A 25,170-nucleotide genomic window follows, 5' to 3' on the forward strand; every position below is an offset into this window, starting at 1 on the left:
GAGGAGTAGAGAGTGGCTGCATTCCTCCCCACACCCCGCCCCCCACTTTGTAACCAGTGTTGCTGTTCTAATCTTGAAAACTAGAATCCATTTGTCAGAGGGTGTGACATTAGTAGGATAACCAGCGACAGTTAAGAGCCTGCGCAGGGCAAAATAATTAACACCAGCTGTGAACGCTTGACTGTGTGTGTGTCGGTGTGTGTGTGTGTGTGTGTGTGTGTGTGTGTGTGTGTGTCAGTTTTAGTCCGTTTTTTGGTGCGCAACACAGCCCTCGTTTAAGTCAATCGCTTTCACCTGCTGTTGCTGTGCGGAGAGTGCGCAACAGGGCATATCTTCGCCAAGCCAGGGTGACCAACAGACCCATGAAATTCATATGCAGGCATAGTAGCCAATTAGAATGAAATCTGCAAAAACTGACTCATATACTGATACAGAACCATATATTGGCTATATATTATTAGCCTGGGATCCAGCCTGCTTCGCTACGTTCGGCGGACTTTTTATTCTCTCTTCGCTTATCAGTCTGGAATGCCTCCTATCTCCAGGAGGCGGGACACAGCAGCCAAGGTTCCAAACCTACCGTGGCTTCTGATTGGTCTGTGGTGCGGGGCGGGACATAAAAAACGGTGTGATCGTTGTGATTCGTCATTCGTTTGAACAACATCCAATCAGCAACGACGTTGCCTAACGTAACATATGTAGTTCCAGCGTAGTTCTGCAAGACGAGTCAATCGGAGGCGTTCCAGACTGATAAGCAAGAGAGAATAAAAAAGTCTGCCGAACGTAGCGAAGCAGGCTGGATCCCAGGCTAATATATTATCGTTGGAAATCTTGTATGTTCCTTTTTTTAATTATTATTTAAAACAATTTAAAATCGTGCAAATAGCCAAAATTACAACACCAAAGGCCAAGTGGCCTTGCCCCTAAAATGACAAAATTCCAGGCCTGAACTGCAGACATTATATTGCCTTTTGTTAGGCTATTCAATGTTAGTTTTAATTTCTTGAAATCATATTTATTTAATTTGCAACTGTATGGCATGCTAAGGTTTTGAGACATATTGTATTATATTACTACACAATAGTAAATAAATAATTCTAAAAATAAGCTTTAAATAACTGATCTATGGATTATAGTTATGATAAGTGTTGCCATAATCATGTAGCTCTACAACAGAGGCATAGCCATGACAGCAATGGTACAAAATAATATTTAAGAAAATGTATATACTATATATTTTTTAAATAATCATTTTCAGCCATTCGGCCAAGTGTTTCCTATATTCGGTATTCGGTTTCGGCCAAGAATTTGATATACTGTATAGCAGTGACTCAGGTGTAGTGGAGTAGAAGTAAAAGTACTGGAAATACTCTAGTAAAGTAAAAATACCTCAAATCTTTACTTAGGTACAGTACTTGAGTAAATGTAATTAGTTACTTTACACCACTGTTGTTCTATGAATCTAATTATTTAACCACCCACTTCAAATTGAATTATTCTACTTAAAATGGTTTATTATTATTATTATTATTATTATTATTACTATTATTATTACAAATTGCATTGTTTGTTTTTAATGTCAATAATTAAAGTAGCTATTCTTCTTAATACATTTAAAAAAAAAAGTGATATGCATAGTTAGTAGCCGTGTCTGAGTGCGTGTGAGCGCGCATGTGCGCCCGCAACTGGTTCCGGCCCCCATCAAGTCACCATTTGACCAATCCGGCCCTCACCCCAAAATGAGTTTGCCACCCCTGCACTAGGCCGAGGAACAAATGCCACCCTTTTCACATTGGCCTGTTATAGCGCCACCCAGCAGGTCTAATTTAACAAAACACATTTTTGGAACAAAATGCCTCAAATCATGAATGCAGTGTCCGATTGCCGTAAAAGGCCTAAAAAGAAATGCCAACCTTTTCACATTGGCCTATTATAGCGCCACCAGGAGGCCACAGTAACCTACCTGACCTGGCGGAGACTTGTGCTCCGAGGAGCACTTTTTCTAGTTCTGTGATGCTTTTTGTCCTCACATGTATAAGCTAATAACGGTATCCATTTTTGAAACTCGGGTGAAAGTTAACGTTCATTATTCCGACCTCGTCAAAAAGTTCCCCCTTTTCCAACTAGGCAGACAGACAACTGGGAGTCCTTTTACTGTTTCTCGCAGAGCGATGGATTTATTCCTCTCCACTCACAGTGTAGCAGGACACACACAGTAAAACTACAAAAAAGAGAAAACATTGATTGGTCATGTATACTGCACTATATACATTAAGCAGTGCTGCACAATTATACACACATGACATGAATTTTAGCACAACCCCAAATAACAGGAGAGCAGCTACAATACAACCCAAATGAACATAATGCTGGATGATGCAACACCATCTAATGCCATAAACAAACAGGTGTAAGTTACAAAGTCTAATAAAGCACAACACTGTAGCCTATAGCAAATATCAACACGGAAAGGAAATGCACAAACTTACAAGCAATGGCCCCGATTCATAACGAGGGTCGTAAATATGGTGTAAATGAAGTTCCTAAAGGAGTTCGTATTTTTGGTACTCACAAACGAACGTGCAATTCAAAAGGGGGTTCGTATATGACAGAGACGTGCGTATGACCAGTGCGTATGACCAGGTGTGATGATTACTCTGGAAGGCTGCATCCAACAGCATCCAACTTCAACGTCACCGGGCTGAACCGTGCTAAACAGTGTTGCCATGTCCGCTCATTATAAGCGAATTTGGGCTTATTTTTCTGTAAAGTTGCTTGTAAATATTGGTAGCTGTGGGATGAGGTTTTTGGGGCTTGTTTCTAAAGTGTAGTTGGTTATTTGGGCTTGTTTCACAATTGTTTAATTGTTTTAACCGGTGGTTCTCAAATATTTTTATATTATATATTTTTATATTATATACCCCAAGTTAATATGTATGCTAATATATCTATAAGCCCCATCTGAAAATGTTTTGTGCCAGCTGGAGGCAGATTTGTGTTGTTAGAATGATTAAAAATTCCTCCAAATCTTCCACAATTTATTACACGATTTGTTTTTTAAATAGCAGATCTACAAGCTCACAACGGTTTAATTAAAGTGCTTATAATGGCAAGTGCCAGTTGCTTCTTTTGGGCTTGTTTTCCTAGACCTGGTTGCTTATTTCTCTCACAACATCTGGCAACGCTGATGCAAGTTTGAAGTTCAACTCCGCCTCGTCTAAAGATAACAGATGCGCTGTCGCATCGCCTTGACAACTGTTCTGTCTGGAAGCGGATCACGTAATAAATGCTCTCATGTGTAATGAGAATAAAGAAGTTTACAAGGTTTAACCCCATTACCAAATAAAAGGCTAATAAAACGTGGAAAGGATATTATAAGAGGCAAAAAGATTATGTTGAAAATAAATCCAGGGCATACAAGTGGAACGCTTCTATCCGATAATGGACCAGAGTTTATTGATTAAATTAGTTAATTTTGGATATCACTGTCCTACGTCGGAATGGGGAATAGTTCTGGACACAGCTTTCATCCACTTCATTTTTCCTCATGGTAATATTTATTAGGCTGTTGTGTGTGGCGTTCATGTGATCAATATACAGTAGCCTGCAGTAGGCTTTACAAATTAATACCGCGGCACGGACACTGATGCAAGTCAGTCCCTCCGCAGTTTCATTAAGGCATCATAGCCTATTTTCATTATTACGTGACACTTTGGCTGAGATGGCCCTCGAGGGAACTATAATAATTCAGCTCTAAATGCGACTCATAGCCTAGAAAATAAATAAAAAGCGGTGGAATCTACATCATGTCTATATTATGCATAGGCTACACGCAATACATCGTTTCACATTTATTTTTAATTTTTTAGATATGTGTTGACAAATGTTGGGCACATAGCCTATATATTTTATTTGAGGTTTGCCACTGTTGTAATTGATTTTGGCATGAAGAATAAAGCATTCTAAAGACATACGCACATTTCAGCCCTGGTACGCCAGCCTCGGGGCTGACCTGAGAACGTGCGCACCTGACGCACAAAACACAGACCAAAAAATCTTTATGCATCAGGTGTATATGTACGACTTGTCCTAAATGCCGGTACGTACAAAATATGGTCGCAAATCCCTTTATGCATCCGGCCCAATGATCCTATGGTGATCATAAATAGAGTGGAGGTCAAACATCTGCTATCTGCAGTCACAACTTGCAAACTGAGGAGATCTGAGCATACTGAGGTTTACAGGTGTTCCAAATTCCCCTTAATTAGGCCCAATTTGACCACAGTGACAGAGGCTAAAGGGCTACACAACATACATGCACCACCTAGTGGCTCAACAATTAAATGTATGAAAATAAAATACAGAGTCCAGCACATTCATGAATAGTATTTCTAGACAGCCTGATTGAATTGCATTTCTGCAACCAGCAGACTTCAGTGGGCTGCACAATGGTTAACCAGGCAGTAGATCATTATATTTTCGGACAAAAGGATGTCAAATATGAATTCATGTAAAATAGTATGCGTCTTACCTGACCGGCATATGTTTATCTATAGAGTAGCCGACGATTTGAAGTGACCAACCCCAGTTCGGTTTCGGTTCAGCAAGGTCCAATGCCGATGTAGTGGATGTTCTCCTTTGACTCCATCTCCTGGGTCTTGGATGTGATGGTGCAGACATGTGGGCTCAGCCGACTTCCATTCCTGCTTCCAGGAAGTTGCCAGCCATGCCCTTACTAAAGCAGCGCCACAAGCAGACTCAAGTCCCGCCACCCCTACAACAGGACAGCACAAGAGATGCTTGGTTCCATCGCTGAGGACCTGTATATGTTGTTGTTTTGTGCAGGATATGCTAGTAAATCTCTGTGTTGTTATTCATGTCCTCATTGTTTTCCTGATGCACTGCCTGTTTTGCTATTATTTGAATGTTGTTTTATGTTTTTGCTTTTCTATTTTTGCTTTATTGTTACATTTTTTATTTTTTTATTTTTTTATTTTATTATTATGTATTCTTGCTCTGTAAAGCACTTTGAGCTGCATTTCATGAAATGTGCTATACAAATAAAGTGTATTATTATTATTAATTGAGCTCGGTGTCGGACACAGAATTATAGCCGATCTACAAGCTCACAACGGGCTTGTAGATCGGCTGTTTTCGGTAAGCGATACCGCGAGCAACGAAGTATATGCCCAATCGAAACCTAACCTGGCCGGTCACACACACATGTCCACTGATTCAACGAGGAGTCTCTATCCGTCGAGTGTAATTTCACAATTTGCAAATAGATTTTTGATAGATCACAAAATTGCCTGGCAGACACTTTTAGGCAAGCAAAAACTCTTAAAATACTTAATAATTTAAACTGCAAATTTGACTTTGATAACCAGTAATTCAAGGCTACTGGATTGTTAGGGCAGGCTAGGAGTTGTTGTGTAAGAGCCTTTGTCAATGTGCGTCATGATCAGGGCAACGAGGTTGTGACCCACTGTTGTAGAGTAATACTTGCTGAATTGCTCATAGATCATCCGTGACAACTGTCGACACAGAACACGCACCAGGTGACAAGTTAGGGGACATTACCTGCACTTTACCGACTGAGTTATTCGATCCACAGACAGACAGCAGTGAGAAAGGAGCACACAAAGATGATTTTTCTTCCTTTTTTAATGAAGCCATGCCCTTTACAATGTTATTTGGCTAATGAAGGATTAATTTTTTTACGTACAAGCTTCTCTTCGACTGTGATTTTCAGATAATGGTCCACAGAGTGTGTGTAGAACGTTTCACACGAATTGCTCAAAACTCCGGGCAGAAAAACTGGTATTAGTGTCTTTCAAACTGCTTAAAATGGCAGTGTGAAAAAGGAGCTCACACATTTGACACAGTTTCACGCAAATTGCTCAGAAATCCTTGGTTTAAATGTTTTTCAAACTGCTCAATATGGCGGAAAATCTAAGGGCGGAGCTTACTGGTCAAAATGATAGATGTGTTCCTCATGCACATGTGTAAGCAAGTTTCACGGCTGTCGGCCAAACGAGGCATGACTTTTGCCTGTTTAAAGTTAGCATTTAAAAAAAATTGCTATAGTGCCCCCCTTTGGCCAATTGGAGATAAGATTGGTTTCAGTGATCTTTGGAATGATCAATCAAAACTTTATTACAGCCGAGGCCAATAGGGGACCTACAAAACATTAAAAAACATACAATAAAACATTAATATATAAAACAGCTAAAAAGCACAGTAAAACACAACATTATAAAATGCACTTGTACCAATGCTTCCACATTTGGGAGCGGTATCTTACTGAGCTGTGCCTTGGATTTATCATATTGATAATCACCTCATTAAGAGACCCATCAAGTCTACACTTAAAACTATAAATAAGGTTTCTCAGGAGAGCCTGAAAGGTGGTTAGACCCGAGTCACAAAAAAGCTGACTAGCACTGCCACCCCTAGGTTTCCTCAGGAGAATCCTGAGAGCGTCATTATAAGCCACCTTAAGTTTGCGTAAGCTCTCTTTTTTACATTTCACCCATAAAGGGGCAGTATACAAAGGAGTGCAGTATGCTCTAAACATATTAATTTTAACCTCATCAGAGCAGTAGTGAAATTTTCTTACCAGCATATTAGCTTGAGCATACAACATTCGTCTCTGTCTGAACATGTCAGCATCATCTTCCATCTTATCATTTATAATATGCCCCAAATATTTACAACTGTTGCACACAGTAAGGGTTTGCCCAGACAAATGGAAAACAGGAACATTAAGTTTCAGGTCCTCCTTGGTCCTGCAGATCATTACCACACTCTTTTTGGCATTGTACTTCACGTCAAACTGAACCCCATATTCTGAGCAGATGTTAAGTAGCTCCTGAAACCCAGCACTACTAGGGGATACAATGGCCAAATCATCGGCATACATAAAATGATTGACCAGGGTGTTACCGATCATGCAACCAGTCCTAGCCCCTCCCAGCTGCTTTGACAGGTCGTCCATATATAGGTTAAAGAAGGCAGGGGATAAAAGCCCCCCCCTGCTTAACCCCATTGCCTACCCCGAAGGGAGAGGATATACTATTCCCCCATTTCACTCTCATGCTTTGTTTGGCATACCAGTAAGCCAGGATGCGTATGATGCATCCATCCTTCCTGAGACGCATCAATAAAACCTATCAGCATATTAGAACCATGTCTTCTGTATGTTTCAACAGCCTCTTTTAAGGCATATATACATAAGTCTGTACTGTGTTTAGCCTTAAAACCAAATTGGTTGTCTGTGGTGGAGATAAAAAACACTTATCCTATCCAGTAGGATCCTTTCAAGTACTTTAGACAAAATGCTGGCTAGTGCAATGGGTCTATAATTAGCCATACTCCCAACCTTGCCCGCCTTGTCTTTAATGACAGGCACTAGGGTGAACGTGAGCATGGAATCTGGTAGGATCCCATGTGTTATCAGTCCTGTAAGACAGATTGACAGCAGTGCTGCAACTCTAGGGCTGGCTAGCTTTAGGTGCTCAGCACTAATGTTATCAATGCCACATGCTTTTTTTATCAGCTAGATGTCTAATAGCGAGATAGACAGAGGTGCACATAACTTTTTAGGTCTAGTACTCAGAAGAGCACCTGGAGATGTGAGTTGGTGCGCACCAAATAAATGGCTGCAGCACTGCTTCAGCCCAGCCCTGCACATGAACTCTGCAGCCGCACTGAAGCCCCGGACAGACGCTCTGCTTCCAAATTCCGCGATTTTCGCCGTTTTTTTTCTCACACGCCGTTAGGAGAAGCCCCCAAGGTTGGTGCCCTGTGCTGCACTGCCTTTAATCCGCCAGATTTGGACGTTCACGGCATATTTTGCACCGTTATGGTCCGTTCATCATCGGTGAAGAGTGCCACGCAGCCAGCAGCGGCACGCAGCCGCTGCTGGCTGCGTGCACGCAGTGAGGCGATGCGAAGCAACAATCACACAAGCACGTGCAGCATGCGTCCCCTTCCCCTGCGCCCTAATGGCTGTACATGGGGCCGACGCGTGCTTTAGCGAGAGTGTGTGAGTGTGGCTTCAGGAAATAAATTCCTAGCCTCGATCTCCAGGCTTTTATTTTTTATTTTTGCTAAAAAATAAAAGCTTGGAAATTCCTGTCCCAGCTGTTGGTACGCAAAAGCGCCTCGCGTCGTCTGATGTGGTGCGCATTATTTATTTTGGGTGCGCATGCGCACCTGCGCACCAGTTATGTGCACCCCTGGAGATAGATCTCATTTGGGCTGAAGTGTACTCCACCCTCATCTAACTTACCTATATAATAGGGTTCACTCTTTTTACACAGTTGAACAGAGCAGCATAATGCTGCCTCCATAACTCAGTTATGTTTTCTGTACCTGAAACACCATCAATATTACAAGGCAGTACTGCTTTAGACCTATTTATATTTTTAACCTCTTTCCAAAAGCCATTGGCATTATTACTTAACAGTTTCCCGGCCATAGAATCCGCTCTCATAGTTTGCTCATTCTTTCCCACAAAACGCACTGCCTGCTTATACCTGGCATTAGTTACCTTTTTATACATAAGTTCAGGCCCCTGTCTAGGTTTCCCAGCAAAAACCCAGGCCCTATGGGCTGCCTTAGCTTCTTCATGGTGGCTAGCAACATACATGTTCCAACCCGGCTTGGTATTTTTAGACCTTCTAGGGTGAGAGAGTAGGGGCCTACTGGCCACTGAGAGAGCATCAACTATACCATTATACATAGTACACAGGTCAGTACAGTGATTGGTGTCCTTACAGTTCACATTACATAGAATAGCATCAATGACCCTCTACATTATTGCAAAGTTTCAAACAAATGTGAGTCTGCATGCATGTGTTAGGGGCAGATGAATAATTGTTATAAAACTGCAATATACATTGGCTTATAAAAGCTTAACGTTTTCACTTAAAAAAATACAGCTGCATAAATCTGTCGGCATAGGTCCAAAGCTCATGTGTAAAACGTTTTGTGCAGATAGCTCAAAGATTCCAGGAGGAGTTTGATTTGAACTGCTTTTCATATAATTCAAAATGGTGGGAGATCTAAAGGTCAGAGGTCAAAAGTCAGAGCGTGAAAGTTGTTAGGCATGAGGAGACGCATGTGTGTATCGAAGTTTCATGGCTGTGGGTCAAACAGGGCATGAGTTGTACCTGTTCAAAGTTGGCATTTTCAATTGAGTGCTACAGCGCCACCCTTTGGCCAATGGTTGTGAGTTTCGTGTCTTCGCCGTTTGGCATAGCCCTCTACCATATTGCCGAGTTTCGTAAAAAGTGACCACACGGTTAGGCCAGGACAGAACAAACGGCGGAATAATAATAATAACAGTGAAAGCCAAGAGATGCAATAAGGCTTCGAGCGTTATAGGCCTCGAACCCTTAATTAGGATGCATAAAACAAAATAACATTTATACAGTTACAGTGCAGAAGAGAAAAGAAAAGAGAAAAAGGAAAATAACTCAATCACAGGCAGCGGAAAACAGAAAGGTATTTAGTTTAAAATATTTAAAATAAATAAGAGAGACCTGCAGTTTTCTGGGAGTTTGTTCCAGATATTTGGTGCATAAGAAAGAACTAAATGACCCTTCCTAACGTTTATTGTTGGTTATAGGGACAGACAACACAGTCTCACAGAAAGCAGACCTTTCTCAGATGACCTGAGAGGTCTGGATGGTTCATATAGTACAAGATAAGAAATGTATTTTGGCCCCACACCATTTAAAGCTTTATAGACCAACGGTAGTATTTTGAGCATATAAGAACTGGGAATGATATGCTCCACTTTCTTAAACATGCTATAAAAAATAAATATGTATGGCCAACACGTGCACACTGGTTGGCACAATAGCGTTGTTTTTCAGGTCTTTTATCTATATTTTATTGTTAAAAAATACACAGAAAATGTGTTATCATTGAATTTCTGCTGCTACATCTTGTTGGGACAGCGACCCATGATGGACTTAGTGTTTCTCTCAGGTTTAAAAATGATTACATAACACTTTGGGCCAAACAGCGACAACAAAAGGCCAAAACTAGATGCTAAAATAGCAAATACCTCCACTACATCTGCATATTTGCCTGGAGAGCTGATATATGCTGGGATGAACGCTATCCACACAGCACAGAAGATCAACATGCTGAAAGTGATTAACTTGGCTTCGTTGAAGTTGTCTGGAAGATTCCTTGCCATGAATGCTAGGACGAAGCTGAGGAGTGCCAGTAAACCAATATAACCTAGTAACACTGCGAAACCAACTGTTGATCCCTCATACAGTAACACTCATAGACTATCTTATCACTGTTGTATTGTGTATTTTTATGAGGAGTTGGTGAGGCAGACAAAAGCCAGACTGTGCAGATTATTGCCTGGATGGAAGTAAGTAACCTGACGCTACCAGATCCAAGAAGCTTGCTCCACACATTGTTTCACAGCTTATTTGGATCTGGGATCTCGGGAGCCAATTCGATGAAGGGGCTGTTCCTTTTTTTCAAGATACTTGGTAGATGATTGGATGGGACCGTCTGTCTATCACCGTGTGGGCGTGCAAACACAACCAATCATATCGATGTGTCTACGTGACGTATGGTCGGCGCGACACCAGGAAGTCCACATCGTAGTCCAGTATTTCACCACAACAAGAACTCTCAAGAAGTTGCTAAAAAAAGTTATCATGGAGGTCGGAGATTTTTGCTGATTTTGTAACACGAATCTGCGCATAAAAGGTATTTTAACGGGTACAAGGAAGATATTTGATAAGCCTAAGCCTGCAAACGAAACAAGTATTAACGAACGCCTGATAGCGTTAGGTTTAACACTGTTTAAAGACCCCTCCGTATCGTGTCGGTCATGTCTTCGCTTGCTTCAAAGAATGGAAGACGATTTTTCCATTTTAAGGCGATGGGAAAAAGAGGACAAAGACAGAAGACCTCCAGAAACGGCTACCGCTACAGCAGAAACACCGACGTCACCTGAGGCATCCTGCCTGTGGTCACCAAACTCTCCTCTCAGCGTTTAAGCGTTTTACTCTTGAGTCTGAGTCAGTCAATAATATAGCCTTACAGTCTTTCAACATGTCCACGATACACTTTAGATAACGTATATCTCATTGTGCTATAAAAGTCTGCGCAATAACTGCTGCCAAGTAGTCAAAAATGTTGCAATAATTCACTGTTGCTGTTCATCAATGACTGGACCAAGTGCATCTTTATTTTTCTCATTACTTTCACACACAGAAAATATGTATCTCGAATTTGCACTGTTTAACAAAGGGTACTTGAAAGGGATATGAGAGTGTACATAGTTGGGACCCTATTGAATATAGGCTACGCATGTTGTATTGTTTTTATAATCCTGTTATATATATATATATATTGTGATTTTCCCCTACCTGAGTATGCGCAACTATAGCATTTAGTTGTTTTTTTATAAATAAATATTTTAATTTGCCTCACTTGTTCATGTTTACTTTCTAAAACATCATAACATGTTTGTACAGTATCAAAGTTGGATCCCATGTGTAAAATGGCAAACTGATCAATGCCTCTAGCCTAATGATTTGAAACAATCACTTTTAACATGGGGGGGGGGAAGCAGGGATTAAGAGTCATCATGCATAGTGAAAAGGGTGACATACAGTACCAGGACAGATGTAAAACAATGATGTACTTATTGTGATAAAAGGTTATCAATCTAAAAGTGATATATTTGCATACCTGGAAAAGAAACACCAGATTTTTTGCAGCGACAAACTTTTAATCACTTGCTTATGTTCAAATTACATACAAAACCATTTTAATCATGAGCATTCAGTCAACTAAATATTCCACAGCTTTAATTGACAACCAATGTGAGTCTTATAAGAGCCTTTAATGGCCAACTGCTTATTCGTCAGACGATTCTGAGCTGCTGTGCTGTGTTCCCATCTCAAAGTCCTCATAATCTTCATCAAAATACCCTGTATAATCGATGTCTGGCTCAGTGAAGTTATCCTCTTGAGAAGAAGGCTCTACATCCTCAATGTCACCAAAGACTTCATTGATGATTAGCAGAATTTCTCTTGCATGTTTTTTTCTGAATACGGGAAGGTTTCTAAGAATGTAAGACAAGTCAAATATGTGTGTGGAGCGTTCTACTACTGCATCTATGAGCTCAGCACTGAAACCAGTACAATCATGCTGACTTGCTAGTGTACATGTACAACGAATAATGTAATCTATCTACTCAGATGTCCATGTGGGAAAGCGTATGTGGGTAAGACAACACGTGCATTAAAAACACGCATTGCTGAACACAGGAGTACAATACGTAATGGGGATGAAAAAAGCCCAGTAGCTTTACATTTCAAAAAGGCACACCACAATGTCTCATCTTTAAGGTACATAGGAATAGAGAAAGTGCATCTTCCGAGGCGAGGGGGAGATATAGACAATCTCCTACTGAGGAGGGAAGTATGGTGGATCCATTATCTTAAAACTATGGCACCAACAGGACTCAATGAGGACTTTGACATTAGGCCATATTTATAAATAAGCCAAGAAAAGTGAGCGATATATACTGTATAGTTAACTTATCTTTCCCTGTGATGTGTTTCCCTTTGATGTGTAACTTGTGGTATACAGGGGCTAGGATTTGGACCGAGTCAAAGGGATATATAGTTTTTAGGGAGTATTTTTTGAGAATGCATGTTCTGAGATGTATTTCTTGAGGAATACTTTTTGAAAAATATTTGTCAACAGATAGTAAGCATAGACCTTAACACCTGTCTGTTGAATCAAATGAATTGAGTCTTTTTAAAAAATGTATATTTTTTTACTAAAGTCTTTTCTAAAAAACTGCTGTAAAAAATCAAGAAAATGTTCTAAAAATATTTTGTAAAGTGTGTAAGATGAAATGTTGTCTTTGGACAAAGTGTTTATTAAGTCTTGGTACCGCCCCCGCTCACCAGGTGGGGCTGGTAACCAAAATTACTTGTTTCTGTATAAAAAGAAGTCATATCCTGCTTTGTTTATACTTGAAAAAGACCGAAAGGGTCGAAACGTCGTATCATGAGCTGTCATGTTTGAATAAACCCTGGAGCACAAAAGTGAGTTGCGAGCCTCATCTCTTTTTTGCATTGTTACTGTTTCTACAGTTAAAGCTCAGCACCAAAAGTACGGAGGATGTGCGTTATTTGTTTTTTCTGGACTTGCTAGTGTAGACATGTGCTGTGTCTTTTTCTAAACAACTCATATACTCCTCTAACATTTCCCGGATAAGAGATTTGTCCTCTTGTGTTACCACTCTACATTTCCCTTGCATGCCAGCATCTTGTTCTATTACCTCATGTTTGGGGCTAGGCTCATCACAATCTTCACCTGCACATGAACATACAGAGTGGCAATAGCTGCAGCAGACATGCCCTGGCTCTACACTTGTTGGCTGGTTTTCAAAATGGCCGTACAGTGCTTTTCTAAAGCAGCTCTTAGTGCCAGTGTGTATCAGTTCTTTCACTTCTGGACCAGCCCTTTCAGTTTTTTTTATAGCATACAAAATTGCATGTGACTGTAACCCATTTCTGCCAGCCCTTCCAACTTTTTGAACAATGTCTTCAACATCCTCTGGCAAACCATACATTACAACATGAGAAACATTAGGGAAATTCAAGCCCATCCCAAGAGCTGTTGTTGCAACAACCACTCGGCAGCTCCCCTCTCCCCCTCCACTAAAGGAGGCCAAAACTCTGTCTTTGTACTTTGACAGTGTGTTGCTGTGGAAGATTCCTATAAGGTGGTTCTCAGCCTTCTGATCCTGGTCTCTGTTAACCCAAGCATCTTCTCCCAATTCTGCTTTAAGATAGGTGAACACTCTCCCAACTAACTTCAGTGTTCTGCAATAGATTATGATGGGAGACATTGATAGACCCTTATCTTTGACCTCCTTTACTACCCAGTCCATACAGTTCAAGTTATCAGCAGGAACCCGACTCAGTCCCAGCCTGATGCTTCTCCTGTTTGGGCTAACAGTCACGACAGTTGCCTCCTCCATATTCAGCATCCTGGTCACACGGCCTCTGTTCTTGTTATCAGCAGATGCTGTCAACGCTAAAACAGGTAAACCTGAAAGACAATAATGTATCAGCAAACAAGCATTAATGAAGAACTGCTGTAGGCTACACTTTCTATAGCGTTATAAAGGGGAAATAATTAGGTTATTTATGTTATCGGGTAGCTTCAGGTAAAGACTGACATTTCCACATATCATACTGTATTTTCTTTACATGACAAATAACTACACATGGACAGCACCAACTTCTATGATCTGCTCCTGTAGTGTAAACACCCCTCCCCCTAACCTGGCTAAACAGGGGGATTAACCTAACCAGGTTGCCAGCCCAATGCACACACAAAAGCCCCCCCCCCAACATTAACCCCCAGCAGCACAATGCAGCCCCCCTTCAAAACACAATCAATGCCCCTTTTCTGGATTGATATTAATTAATCATGTATTTAATCATGTAGCATTACTGCGTTTCAAAACTCACCTTCTTTGACTATGGATCTTAGTTCATTCAGCCTGGAAAAGGCTTCTCTGAAGGCTGGCTTCCCGTTTGCTCCCAGTCCCCTGGTTGAAAGAAAAATAAATCCTACATTGAGTCTAGGTAGCAGCAATAGTAACGTGCATAGTTGCATTACAACAATACAGTTACAGTAAGATCTGTGTTTAACATTTGGTCTGTATGTGTGTGTTAGCTTATTGTTTATAATATAATGTTTGACCTAAATAAAACATAAATGTTACAACACTTCGTCTTTGAACTACTGTAGCCGTATTTAGAAACACGCTGCTCTGTTTTGTTTTACAGTTTAACATTACAGTGTATGTGTAGTGTAACAATTACACTATACAGCCATTTAACGGCGTTTAGCTTACCATTTGTATGCGACGTGAACTTCATCGACGACAATGCCCAGTAGGTTTTCACGATACACTTGTGAGGAAAGCATATCACGCCATTTATATTCCAGTAACCACGTCTCCGGGCTACCAAAGACCAGCTGACATCGGCCGTCGAGGATGTCGGTGTGTGCTGCATTATCTACGAGTTGCCCAGCATAGAGTCCCAGATTCGTAGCCTCTTTGATTTGATCTGCTACGAGGGCAGTCAAAGGAGACACAACGATCAATATAGGCTTCGGCTTCGTCCCCAGTTCTTTCGCTACCAGTGGAGCTAGTTGGTAAATTAAACTCTTGCCGAAGCCAGTCGGGAGGAGAGCAAAAACATCTTTTCCACGCAGAAAAGCCTTCAGTGCCATACTTTGCTCTTCTTTCAAATCAGAAATATTGTCCAGTTGAGAAATAACTAATGTTATTGTAGCATCTATCGTCATATCGGTGTTGCTCATGGTAGCGGCCATGTTGACTAGTGAAAAAACTACAAAACAACAGCCGCTTCTATATGGCCTCACATCCGCTTTTGCACAGATCCCGCCCTTAGCTCACGCTGATTGGTCCGTACCGGGAGCGGTACGGTGTTAGCTCAACCCCTTGAGCGATCTCAGATGTAGCTGTCTTGAGGAACCTGGTTACTCAATACCGCCCCATCTGGAAGGGTCAGGTTAGGAAGTAAGAGCCAGAACTGTTCCTCTCTGCTGCTTAGCACCAAACCACTTCATAATGTCTGCACCCCCAGGCTTGGAGGCCTTGAACACGGCCAACACCACCATAGTCTTTACCAGGATACATGAGACACACAGCACAAAGCTGATCCCAAAAGCTGCATGCCTCAGCTGACAAGTCCAGAGCCTGGGACGGCCAATGAACAGAAGTGAGCACATGAAACACAGTATCAGTGACAGCAAAAGTTGTAAACTGAGTTCTGAGTTGTTGGCGCGTACCATGGGTGTGTCACGATGATAGATGAAGATTCCCAGGACAATGGCACAGATAAGTGTGCCTAGCAATGAGATGGTTGTCAAGGAGATACCCAGGCCCTCATGGTAGGAGAGGAACTCCATGATCTTAGGGACACAGTGGTCACGCTGGGGACTGGACCAGAAGTCCTCTGGACAACTGGTGCACTCTGTAGAGTCTAATAAAGAAGATAATATTAAAGGGACAGACAAGTACAGTATCATTCTAAAGATAACCTACTGTAGGCCTACATACAGTGATGTTGCTAGGTTTTCAATGTAATGGGTCCTGCAGGGACCCAAGGGTGGTCTTTTAGATGGGTCCCAGGGACATGTTATGAGTCCCACAAAAAATCACAGCGTTTAACTCGTGTTTCATCTTATATTGGTTATCACAACATCAATGTTTCATACTACATATAATGTGTAGTATGTATACTATGAAATATGATATTTCATAGTATTTTGGCTATATGAAATCTATATTCCAATTTTTTAGCTGTGCCCGTTTGAACTGTTAATACATATTTGCATTGTTTATAATACACAATAAATACATTAAAAAAAAAGAATACACTGTACACTAAACTATACAGTAGATACAGAGGATGTAGTCATGGAGGTACTGTAGATATGGGGTCATCATCATTAGCAGTACTTGACTTGGGTTTAGAAAATAGGCTTGCTATTTTCTGTTGCCCTGCAGCAGGCTTCAGAATCTTTTTCGGTGGCATTTTACAGCACTAACATTAATCTTTTATTTTTATCGTTTATTTTTAATTCACATTTGTTATTTTCAAATGTGTTACCCATAGAATCAGGTCTGCAACGTCACGGCATAGAGACGTCACATTTCAAATCCGCGGACGGCCCTTGTTGTGTTACAGGCAAACACGTTACCCCAAAGAATTCGGTCTGAACTGTGAGCATGCCCGGATCGCGGCTCCCGTGGATTATTATTGTTTTCTGCGTGGATTTTATTGTTTATAAAGTAGGATAAAGTAGGATGTGGCCATGCAAAATGGTGGTGTCCAGTGGATTTGTAAATCCAAATATGTTTATATTTTTTTCTGTTGTTGCTGACAACTGTAGTGCGTCCCATGGACGCCACAACGGTGACATGAATGCGTCCTTTCTCAACAATGTGCGTCAGAGACGCAGGACACAGGCCTTTGAACATCCCTGTACATACATAATAGGAAATTACCAGTCTCATAACTGATCTCTCCCTCAGAACAAGCAATGCAGTCAAAGCAGCAGACAGGTTCTCCTTTCCTTCTGGCCACACGGGTTCCAGGGGAACAGCTCTCACTGCACACTGACCGAGGAGGCTACAGAGGAAAGAACAGTGATCAGTTTCAGTCTGAATTACATTCACACCATGAGCTCAGCATTAGGCCAAAGCCAAAGTGACCTTTTTGGATTCAAAGTTCCAGAAAATGGTGTCTTCATCAAGGATGAGTTCTTCATATCCGGAGGCTGACTTCTTGACCACACCCACATTGTGAACCTTCATGCTTCCATCAAGGAGCCACACCCAGTTCAAGACATCATAGATTGGTGAAGCATCACCATTCTCATCAAATGATACATCATCACCAAATGATGTGGTGAAGTTGACCTTTTCCAGGTAATAGACAAGCTAGAAATTGTGATAAGGAAAGTTATGAAGAACTTAAAGGGGATTACCACTCATTGTCAACATTTAACTATGTCATTTATATCATATCGTCTTGTGAAAACGAATATATAAGCATATGCCATAAAGTTATAAACTATGATTAACTTGCAAAGCGAAGATATTTTCCAAATTACCCCTTAACACTTAACTCTCCCTGTTGCCTACCCCCACCTTCTGCTATTGCTATGTTATCTAAACAGATGCTAGGTTAATTGTCTACCTGGTATCCAAGAATTTTAAATGTACAGAATATTATTTATAGTATTGTTTGCATTCCATGAATGTGATTACCTTTCTACATTGTAAATGCAACGCATTGTGATCGCTCAGACTCTCTCTCTCTCTCTCTCTCTCTCTCTCTCTCTCTCTCTCTCTCTCTCTCTCTCTCTCTCTCTCTCTCTCTCTCTCTCTCTCTCTCTCTACACTTTTCAAGTGGGCCCTGATCCCACCCCTGCTCTATAGAGTACAGAAGTCCTGACGTCACTCGTTCATCCCCAGGTCCGTAAAGTAATTTCGCTATGGAAACTAACATTGGGTCATCTTAGAATCGTCTCATATAAGAATTGTGGTCCAAAAATAAACTCGATATTGTCAGGGAGGAGGTTCTGTATCGTTTATGATAGTCAGTCACTTATATTTGATACAGTCTATTTCTGGCAAAACTTTAACTAATTCGGCGGAAGTAACATTATCGTTTTCTCACCGTCGGTCGATGCTTCATATCCATAAGAGTAAAACCGCCAGGGTCATTTGTTTATTTTTGGAACACAGTTCTTATTTGACGCGATATTAAATACGTCTATGGGGATTAAGAATGGGGGTGGAAAACCGCGAACCAGGTAGACAAACCTAGGATGTGTAAATGACGTCAGACTTCTGTGCTCTATAGCATGTTATTTTTAAAAAACACATTTTGTTTTAACCAAACACTGACAAACATTTACTGCTAAGCAATCAGTATTACTACACATCACTATCAGAACATTAGTTATTGTCTCCGCCAGGAGACTATGTTTTCGTTCTCGTCCTTCCGTGTGTCCACCAAGCTAACATTGGTCAAGCTTCACGTGACACGTGACAATATGTTGAAAGGGTGTGCTTTGATTGGCTAGCGAGACGCATGACGAAATAGAGGCCTATAAATAGGTATGTCACTTCAAAACATTGTTTACATGTTTTGAAGTGACATCAGTTCCGTCAGCCCAGCTAACATTGGACATGTTAGCTTGGCTGATTGAACATGTTAGCCAAGCTAACATGTTCTAATCCTTAGATGTTCTAATCTAAGAATCAGAACATTTCTAGAAAACTATGGTTAAAGATAGGGTAAGTGATTCCCTTTGGTTAAAATAGCACGGGTCTGCTGGCGGAGACTTGTGGTCCGAGGAGCACATTTTCTAGTTTTATTTTATTTTATTTTATTTTATTTTATTTTGATCATTGTCAACAGTATCCATAGTACAATCAGTATTCAAAAACTGTGTATCTATTTTACCAACGTCATATCTACATATTCACTATTAGGCTAAATTTGAGTCAAACTAGAAACATTTACAGGTACACTGTGAATTCATATCATACCTGCCATACTTGTATTGTCTGCAAACTGGCACAGCTGTGCCCAATGGAAGGCCCTTTTCCTGGCACACATTGCAACATGTCATGGAGGGCATGGGCCAGAGCATACACAGCCTTGTACACATTATACTCTGGTCTGAGGTCAGACACATCCAACAGTGACGTTTCTGCTGTTCCTAGGTCCTCTTGTCCAGTACACAGCCAACGGTGCCGGAGATTAGCTGTTCACAGGGGCGGCCATAGCTGAATGGTTAGTGAGCCCGCCTAGGGAGCCAGAGGCCCTGGTTGCCCCAGGTTTGATTCCAGGCCAGATCAGCATATGCGTCGATGAAATGAAATGTGTCCCTGAGCAAGACTTTTAACCCCTAATTGCTCACAGGTTCTCATTGGAAACAAGACTGCAAGGACTTTCATGAACGACCTGTTAAAAGGAATTATCCTTACAGACAGAAGGACGGACGGATGGACAGGGGGTAAAACAAACTCTCTTGCCATGCCTTCGGCCTGGCGGAGACAATAAACCAAAAATGCTCACAATGCTATTTCCATGGCTGTTGTCAGGGTCATTTTCAGGACGTATTTTTAACAAGAAGTCCTTGAGACCTGGTATCTCTCCACGACGGATGGCAATACCCAGGGTGCCTCTCAGGTACGGCATGAAGTTAGGAGTCTGGAGTATGGCCGATACTGTCCACGCCTCACTGGCCAGCCATTGCAGACCTGTCACATTTTGTTTTACCACCTATTGTGTTGAACAAAATATATTAGTATGTATCATTTCTGTTTGACAGAAACCTTGTATGTCCAAAACTGAACCTACGTGTTCAAATTGATCCAATGTAGTTATAATTTAGCCACAAACTCTTGTTATTACTTTTCATAGGTTCAAAACCCACACAGACCTTTTTAAGAATTGGTTATAACAGTAAGATGTTTGATTGGTGTTATTATCTGTTTGCTTATTGTATACAGAAGTACTGAGATCAAAAGGGAAATACGAACATGTGTAAAATAAGCACACCCTTGCTGAGCATTTAAATTGATTAATTTGCATTGCATAAAAATGCTTTAAAAATGTATTATGAAATAAAGTGTACCCTTCAATAAAGCTAATTTCATATTCCTTGTAATTATGAATGCATCGTGAATAATAAACCAAACCTCCTCCAGGAGTTTAGCCAAACGGCTATCAATTAGAAATGCAATGACCACCAGAGCTGTGGATTTCTTCATCACAGAGACAATCCTCTGAAGTTCATCTGGGTCAGAGTCCATGGGCACAACCTCCACATACGCTAGACAAGCCAAACCAGACTGGGCCAGCTCAGACTGGAAGGATCTGGCAGCATTGTGTCCATATAGTCCAGGCCACTAAGTCCATTTTTATGTTACAATAGTTCACTTTGTGATACAAGCGCCAAATTTGGCATGAACAATGCCTAGGACCTACTTTTGCAGAAAAGCCTGTTAGCCACGCAAAAAAACCCAATAAATATGGCTGCCATTTTCCAAAATGGCTGCTGGCGAAAGACATTTTATTTGTATTTTGACCTGGATTGTGATTGGATTTAGATTATTTTGGTATTAACATATAGTTTTGACTCCCCCCGCCCCCTCCCCCGTTAGCTACGCGAAGAAAAAACAATTTGGCTGCCATTTTCCAAAATGGCTTCAGGCAAAAGGCATTTTATGTGTATTTTGACCTGGATTGTGATTGGATTATCCAATTTGGATTATTTTGGCATCAGAATATAGTTTTGACTCCCCCCTGCCCCCTCCCCCTGTTAGCCACGCAAAAGGAAACAATATGGCTGTCTTTTTCCAAATTGGCTGCTGGGGAAAGACATTTTATGTGTATTTTGACCTGGATTGTGATTGGATTTTGATTATTTTGGTATCAACATATGAGTTACCCCCCCCCCCCCCCCCCCATGTCTGGATCACAAATTGTTCTAATCGTCACTTTTGCAGGCACTCAGCTGTGTGCACTGAACGCCAAAGCGGTAGCACTTGCATCTACCACAACGTTAAGTCTTGCACCGGCTTTTGTCAGTTGTTCACAGATCTGGGCAATTGGTAGAGTGTCATCCACGCTACTTGCCAAATGTCATCTTCTGCTCGCCATCCCCAGCTGGCAGGGCTCTCTGTATGACATTTGACATACAGTTACCTGGCTTCAGACAGGGGCAACTTGATAAGTGGCATGCTTCACATGATGTGCAAGAGATGCCCTCATCATAGGACCTCTGCTTCCATGCAAACAGGTACAATCTTGCATCATCAACCCCATCACCAGCGCTGTTCTTTTCATGCACTGTTACTGGTGGATATTGACTGAGTTTCTGGAAGACATGAGACACTTCAGGCCACACTTGCCGGGTTTGCCATGCTGTCTTTTTGCCTTTTCCCACGAAAGGTTGACATGACATCACATCCAGTGAAAGTGTGAAAGAAAAGGATGCCAATGGATTTTTCAGGGCCTAGATTCTTCACTAAATCGTGAACTGGTAACCAACAACAATACAATACAGTACAGTACAGTACAGTGCTGTTCAATAACAATACAGTACAGTACTGTGCTGTACAATAGCAAAACAGTAAAGTACAGTGCTGTACAATAACAGTACAGTACTGTTTTGTAATGTGTTCGTTTGTCCTGTTTTAAGCGGTTACTTAGTTTTTACTTTACTGTTGTGTTCGTTTCTTTTTTGTCGTTACGTTTCCTGTCTTGTCTCATTACCTTGTGATTAGTTTTATTTCTCCACCTGTGTCCCGTTAGTCCCTTAGCTCAGTGGTGCGCATTCTGCGCAACCTTTTTACAGTACACCCTCAGAAAACATTTGGATTATCCAATCACAATCCAGGTCAAAAACCACATAAAATGTCTTTCGCCGGCAGCTATTTTGGAAAATGGCAGTCATATATAGGGATGGAGCTCGAAAACCGGGTCCATTATATACCCGGGCATGAATTTATCGAGACCCGGTTTTCGATAAGCTTTAGGCTTGTCGAGCCTGTTATCGAGTGTAGCGGCCCATGACGTCATGTCTAAACTATCAAAACAAGAGGCGATCAAGAAATAAATCTAATCACCCACGCTGGCACAAACATGTTGGTCTAAAAGTGTATTGATAGCTGCAAGTTGTGCCAAACAGCGCTGTCCGTCCCTCAGTCTATCGTTGCCGAAAATGGCAGATCTACAAGCTCACAACGTGGTGCGAACAGACGCAGTGTGAGCTTGGAGATCGGCCATGTTTGGTGCCTCCGTCGTACGATGAAGTATACATTGCACTTTTAAAGTGACAGTACACACATTAACCGTTTCTTCAATATTATTTTCCAAAAGTAAAAAGGTCACTTGCCTTCTGTCTGTTAGAAAAGTACTGTATTTGAAGGCCCTAGTAAAATGTAGTGCAAGTGATATATTTTGGTTAAAACAAAGAAAAAAGAATAGAAAAAATAACTATGCATTTTTTGTTTATAAAAAGTTGAAGAGACATGGAGATGTTATAGTAATTATTACAGTACTATTCATAATATAAAGCCATTTGACACTTATTGCACATTATATGAATGGTTGTTTTAATGATAGGCAAAAATATTTTTTACTTTTGTCATCTTCATTTAATTTTAGATAGTGGTCAGCCACAAACTCACTGTTACAGCTGGCCAATAAAAAAATATACCGGTTCTGTTCAGAATTTTTCGCCTCACGTCTTTTTTCTTAATAATAGAAAAAGATCGATAGTGGGCTCGATAAAAGCTCGGTTCGATAAGCAGCCTCGATAAGGTGCTCATTATCAATAAAAATTTACGAGCTCCATCCCTAGTCATATATATATTTTATTTGCATGGCTAACGGGGGGAGGGGGTGGGGGGGAGTCAAAACTATATTCTGATGCCAAAATAATCAAAATTGGATAATCCAATCACAATCCAGGTCAAAAACCACATAGCATGTCTTTCGCCGGCAGCCATTTTGGAAAATGGCAGCCATATTGGGTTTTTTTGGGTGGCTAACGGGCTTTTGTGAAAAAGTAGGTCCAGAAGAAACTTTGTGGAAAATTTGGCGCTTGTATCACAAAGTGAAGTATCGTGTCACTAACAGCCCCTACTAATAGTCATTATCATTGAACAGCATTCCTACCCAGGTCCACCTGAACCACTTCATAATCTGGAGCATAGCTCGCACCTGGTTGGATAAAATGGAGGGATACGTGCTTAGGCTGCATTATTCACATAGTGAATCAGTGAATCTCCTACACAGACTCCACAATAGAAACGGTCTAATCATTCTCTTTTGATGCTGTCAATAAAGACCTTCAGCTACAGCAGTAATATTAACAAGATATGCAATACCGTAATACACTCAATAGAGGGAGGTATTTTAAAAGTGTGTTTAACATATACTACTACAGTGGTTCTCAAAGTGGGGTCCAGGGACCCCCAGGTGTCGTTGAGGGGGTTCTAGGTTGATCAAAATCAGTTAACCACTTTATCCCTATATAGATTACATTGGCTATTTGAAAAGAGACACAATACTAGAAAAAGTGCTCCTCGGAGCACAAGTCTCCACCAGGTCAGCTAGGTTATTATGGCCTCCTGGTGAAGCTATAATAGGCCAATGTGACAAGGGTGCCATTTCTTCTTAGGCCTTGCACGGCAATCGGACACTGCATTCATGAGTTGAGGCATTTTGTTCCAAAAATGTGGTTTGCTAAATTAGACCAGCTGGTGGCGCTATAACAGGCCAATGTGAAAAGGGTGGCATTTCTTCCTCGGCCTAGTGGGAATGTGTGTGCAAAATTTCAGAGAAATCGCACACTGCGTTCATGATTTGAGGAATTTTGTTCAAAACGGACCTATCCTGCAAGCTTTAGAAGCCAATGTTAGCCAAGTAGGATCGAATATAAAGTATCGGACACATCCATCTTGATCACATGACTATAGAGAGACTGTGTACCGATTTGCGTGATTTTTGAACAGAATCTGAAGGAGTAAGAGGAAAAAACGTGTTTTTCAAAACTCAGCCTCCTGGTGGCGCTCTAAAAGGCATATGTGAAAAATGCACGGCAAAGGTTTTTCCTTGGCCTCTAAGGAGTGTGCATGCAAAGTTGCACGCAGATCGGTGCAGTTATAGCTAAAAACGTGAATCGGCCTGTTATAGCGCCACCATGAGGCTGATTTGAAAGTTTTCAAGTGACATTTCTTCCTGGGCCAAGTGGGAATGTACGTGGAAAATTGCACGGAAAGTGCATGCTGCGTTCATGATTTGAGGCATTTTGTTCAAATGAACCAATCCTGCTAACTTTGGAAGCCAATCTTAGCCAATCAGGATGGAATATGAAAAATCGGACAGATCCGTGTTGATCACATGGCTATAGAGATACTGTGTACCGATTTGTGTGTTATTTGGAGAAAATCTGTAGGAGTAACAATAAAAAAATGTGTTCTGCAAAAGTCGGCCTCATGGTGGCGCTATGACAGGCTGATCTGAAAAATGTGGGCCAGAGGTTCTGCTGTGGCATTCAGGGAGTGTGTGTGGGCAGTTTCACAGCGACCGGGCCAACGGTGGCGGAGATTAGCTGGTCACAGACAGAAGGACGGACACACACACACACACACACACACACGGACGGACGGACGGACGGACGGACGGAGGGTAAAACATACTCTCTCGCCATGCCTATCGGCCTGGCGGAGACAACAAGCTCATAACTATGTGAGCTTGTACATCTGTTATTTCAAGAAAATCATCTGTGAACATTTTGATATACTTTGGAAACATATGCATGAAAAAGTATAAGAGAACCACTGCACTACTATATACCAACAGATCTATAGTCTATATAAATTCACCTGGAAGGCGTCACTTGGGATTGTTCTATAGAAGGATGGTAACTGGCTATGGTCGCTCAGACAGGCGCAGGTGGAAAAGTAACTGACATACAAAAGGTACAACACATCTGTTCTCTAATATATATAATAATTAACAACTG

General features: G+C 41.2%; 1 protein-coding gene and 1 long non-coding RNA gene across 2 annotated transcripts in view; both read right to left on the reverse strand.

Annotated features, from left to right (window-relative positions):
- Positions 1–25,170, reverse strand: part of LOC311044852 (extracellular calcium-sensing receptor-like) — a gene marked incomplete at both ends in the record, with an annotated part of 94,554 nt that overhangs the window by 40,282 nt on the left and 29,102 nt on the right. The window lies entirely within an intron of this gene.
- LOC311045743 lies at positions 14,033–15,017 on the reverse strand. The gene is made up of 3 exons (XR_014600803.1): positions 14,933–15,017; positions 14,544–14,623; positions 14,033–14,118 (listed from the first exon to the last, which is right to left on the reverse strand). It is a non-coding gene; the product is annotated as an uncharacterized lncRNA (long non-coding RNA).

Source organism: Gymnoscopelus microlampas (assembly GCF_963454915.1).
Source record: "Gymnoscopelus microlampas genome assembly, chromosome: 5".
NCBI lineage: Eukaryota > Metazoa > Chordata > Actinopteri > Myctophiformes > Myctophidae > Gymnoscopelus > Gymnoscopelus microlampas.